Source organism: Chiloscyllium punctatum, unplaced genomic scaffold, assembly GCF_047496795.1.
Source record: "Chiloscyllium punctatum isolate Juve2018m unplaced genomic scaffold, sChiPun1.3 scaffold_893, whole genome shotgun sequence".
Lineage (NCBI taxonomy): Eukaryota > Metazoa > Chordata > Chondrichthyes > Orectolobiformes > Hemiscylliidae > Chiloscyllium > Chiloscyllium punctatum.
Window position 1 is genome coordinate 40,001 of NW_027310627.1, and position 4,781 is coordinate 44,781.

Consider the following 4,781-nt stretch of genomic DNA (forward strand, 5'->3'; position numbering starts at 1 on the left):
AAATCAGTAACCACTGACACTTAGAATTTTTTCGGGTCGGTACAAATCAGTAACCACTGACACTTAGAATATTTTCGGGTTGGTATAAATCAGTAACCACCGACACTTAGAATATTTTCGAGTTGGTATAAATCAGTAACCACTGACACTTAGAATTTTTTCGAGTTGGTATAAATCAGTAACCACTGACACTTAGAATATTTTCGGGTTGGTATAAATCAGTAACCACCGACACTTAGAATATTTTCGAGTTGGTATAAATCAGTAACCACTGACACTTAGAATTTTTTCGAGTTGGTATAAATCAGTAACCACTGACACTTAGAATATTTTCGGGTTGGTATAAATCAGTAACCACCGACACTTAGAATATTTTCGAGTTGGTATAAATCAGTAACCACCGACACTTAGAATTTTTTCGAGTTGGTATAAATCAGTAACCACTGACACTTAGAATTTTTTCGGGTTGGTATAAATCAGTAACCACCGACACTTAGAATATTTTCGAGTTGGTATAAATCAGTAACCACTGACACTTAGAATTTTTTCGGGTCGGTATAAATCAGTAACCACTGACACTTAGAATTTTTTCGAGTTGGTATAAATCAGTAACCACTGACACTTAGAATATTTTCGGGTTGGTATAAATCAGTAACCACTGACACTTAGAATTTTTTTCGACTTGGTATAAATCAGTAACCACTGACACTTAGAATTTTTTCGGGTTGGTATAAATCAGTAACCACTGACACTTAGAATATTTTCGGGTCGGTACAAATCAGTAACCACTGACACTTAGAATATTTTCGGGTTGGTATAAATCAGTAACCACTGACACTTAGAATTTTTTCGAGTTGGTATAAATCAGTAACCACTGACACTTAGAATTTTTTCGGGTTGGTATAAATCAGTAACCACCGACACTTAGAATATTTTCGGGTTGGTATAAATCAGTAACCACCGACACTTAGAATTTTTTCGGCTCAGTAGAAATCAGTAACCAAGCGCATTTTTGAATTGGTTACTGATTTCTCCGTTCGAGTTGCGGCTGCGGTTGGCTTCAAATAGTGGTGGGGGCTTAATTATCGCCGAGGGGAGCATGTCCCGGTGGTGTGGCCGAGGATGGAGTGCCTTTTGAAGGGGGTGTTTCTGAATTTGGACCCTTTTTGAGTTGCATGGCCGGATGGGTGTGGTTTTGAAGGGTGTGTCTGTCTGGAGTGGCACCGGCGTTGGTGTGAGGCTGAGGGTGGGCGTTCGGTTCCTGGTTAGGGATAGGGAAAGGGTGAGACTTAGCTTTAGTGCTCGTGCCCCCGATTTTGGTAATGTTTGACGTCAATTTTCCAAGGAGGCGAATGCAAGGCTTCAGAGGGACTTTGAGTGTTCGGGGGCGGGGTAGCTCAGCCGGATTTGCCCCGGCGGTTCTGCGGACGGTGTTGACTTCGAGGGCGGACCGGCCCCCGTGTTCAGTCCGAATATCGTGCATTGTTAACGGCGGGAAGTGTTCCAAAAGGGAATGGGATTGAATGTGACTGCTGAAGCCGACTTTGAGACCTGTAACGCGGGTAGCTCAGCCGGATTTGACCCGGCGGTTCTGGCGACGGTCTCGCCTTCGAGGGGGGAGCGCCCCGCGTGTTCAGGCCGAATTTTGTGCATTTCCATCGGCGGGAAGAGGTCCAAACGGGAATGGGATTGAATGTGACTGCTGAAGCCGACATTGAGACCTCTAACGCGGGTAGCTCGGCAGGATTTGACCCGGCGGTTCTGCCGAAGGTCTCACCTTCGAGGGGGGAGCGTCCCGCGTGTTCAGGCCGAATATCGTGCATTGTTAACGGCGGGAAGTGTTCCAAAAGGGAATGGGATTGAATGTGACTGCTGAAGCCGACATTGAGACCTCTAACGCGGGTAGCTCGGCCGGATTTGACCCGGCGGTTCTGGCGACGGTCTCGCCTTCGAGGGGGGAGCGTCCCGCGTGTTCAGGCCGAATTTTGTGCATTTCCATCGGCGGGAAGAGGTCCAAACGGGAATGGGATTGAATGTGACTGCTGAAGCCGACATTGAGACCTCTAACGCGGGTAGCTCGGCCGGATTTGACCCGGCGGTTCTGCCGAAGGTCTCACCTTCGAGGGGGGAGCCTCCCGCGTGTTCAGGCCGAATTTTGTGCATTTCCATCGGCGGGAAGAGGTCCAAACGGGAATGGGATTGAATGTGACTGCTGAAGCCGACATTGAGACCTCTAACGCGGGTAGCTCGGCCGGATTTGACCCGGCGGTTCTGCCGAAGGTCTCACCTTCGAGGGGGGAGCGCCCACCGTGTACAGGCCGATTTTCATGCATTTCCAACCGTGGGAAGGGGTCCGAAAGGGGATGGGGGTGAACGTGACTGCTCAACCCGACTTTGAGACCTGTAACGCGGGTAGCTCAGCCGGATTTGACCCGGCGGTTCTGGCGACGGTCTCGCCTTCGAGGGGGGAGCGTCCCGCGTGTTCAGGCCGAATTTTGTGCATTTCCATCGGCGGGAAGAGGTCCAAACGGGAATGGGATTGAATGTGACTGCTGAAGCCGACATTGAGACCTCTAACGCGGGTAGCTCGGCAGGATTTGACCCGGCGGTTCTGCCGAAGGTCTCACCTTCGAGGGGGGAGCGCCCACCGTGTACAGGCCGATTTTCATGCATTTCCAACCGTGGGAAGGGGGCCGAAAGGGGATGGGGGTGAATGTGACTGCTCAACCCGACTTTGAGGCATCTAACCCGGGTAGCTCAGCCGGGTTTGACCCGGCGGTTCTGCCGACGGCCTCGCCTTCGAGGGGGGAGCGTCCCCCGTGTACAGGCCGATTTTCATGCATTTCGAACCGTGGGAAGTGGCCCAAAAGGGGATGGGAGTGAATGTGACTGCTCAACCCGACTTTGGCGCTTCCGAGCCGGGTAGCTCAGCCGGGTTTGACCCGGCGGTTCTGCCGACGGTCTCGTCTTCGAGGCGGGTGCCTCCCCCGTGTACAGGCCGATTTTCATGCATTTCGTACCGTGGGAAGTGGTCCAAAAGGGAATGGGGGTGGACGTGACTGCTCATACCGACATCGAGACTTGTAAGCCGTGTAGCTCGGCCGGGTTTGATCCGGCGGGTCTGCCGACGGTCTCGTCTTCGAGAGGGGGGCCTCCCCCGTGTACAGGCCGATTTTCGTGCATTTCCAACGGTGGGAAGAGGTTCAAAAGGGGATGGGGGTGAATGTGACTGCTCAACCCGACTCTGAGGCTTCTAACCCGGGTAGCCCGGCCGGGTTTGACCCGGCGGTTCTGCCGTCGGTCTCGCCTTCGAGGGCGGAGCCTCCCCCGTGTACAGGCCGATTTTCGTGCATTTCAAACCGTGGGAAGCGGTCCAAAAGGGGATGGGAGTGAATGTGACTGCTCATACCGACCTTGGCGCTTCCGACCCGGGTAGCTCAGCCGGGTTTGACCCGGCGGTTCTGCCGACGGTCTCGTCTTCGAGGCGGGTGCCTCCCCCGTGTACAGGCCGATTTTCATGCATTTCGTACCGTGGGAAGTGGTCCAAAAGGGAATGGGGGTGAATGTGACTGCTCAACCCGACTCTGAGGCTTCTAACCCGGGTAGCTCGGCCGGGTTTGACCCGGCGGTTCTGCCGTCGGTCTCGCCTTCGAGAGGGGCGCCTCCCCCGTGTACAGGCCGATTTTCGTGCATTTCCAACGGTGGGAAGAGGTTCAAAAGGGGATGGGGGTGAATGTGACTGCTCAACCCGACTCTGAGGCTTCTAACCCGGGTAGCCCGGCCGGGTTTGACCCGGCGGTTCTGCCGTCGGTCTCGCCTTCGAGGGCGGAGCCTCCCCCGTGTACAGGCCGATTTTCGTGCATTTCAAACCGTGGGAAGCGGTCCAAAAGGGGATGGGAGTGAATGTGACTGCTCATACCGACCTTGGCGCTTCCGACCCGGGTAGCTCAGCCGGGTTTGACCCGGCGGTTCTGCCGACGGTCTCGCCTTCGAGGGGGGAGCGTCCCCCGTGTTCAGGCCGAATTTTGTGCATTTCGAACCGTGGGAAGTTGCCCAAAAGTCGATGGGAGTGAATGTGACTGCTCAACCCGACTTTGGCGCTTCCGAGCCGGGTAGCTCAGCCGGGTTTGACCCGGCGGTTCTGCCGACGGTCTCGTCTTCGAGGCGGGTGCCTCCCCCGTGTACAGGCCGATTTTCATGCATTTCGTACCGTGGGAAGTGGTCCAAAAGGGAATAGGGGTGGACGTGACTGCTCATACCGACATTGAGACTTGTAAGCCGTGTAGCTCGGCCGGGTTTGATCCGGCGGGTCTGCCGACGGTCTCGTCTTCGAGGCGGGTGCCTCCCCCGTGTACAGGCCGATTTTCGTGCATTTCGAACCGTGGGAAGTGGTCCAAAAGGGGATGGGGGTGGACGTGACTGCTCAACCCGACTTTGAGGCTTCTAACCCGGGTAGCTCGGCCGGGTTTGACCCGTCGATTCTGCCGATGGTCTCGTTTTGGAGGGGGGAGCCTCCCCCGTGTTCAGTCCGATTTTCGTGCATTTCGAACCGTGGGAAGTGGCCCAAAAGGGGATGGGAGTGAATGTGACTGCTCATACCGACTTTGGCGCTTCCGAGCCTGGTAGCTCAGCCGGGTTTGATCCGGCGGTTCTGCCGACGGTCTCGTCTTCGAGGCGGCTCCCTCCCCCGTGTACAGGCCGATTTTCATGCATTTGCAACGGTGGGAAGTTGCCCAAAAGGGGATGGGAGTGAATGTGACTGCTCAACCCGACTTTGGCGC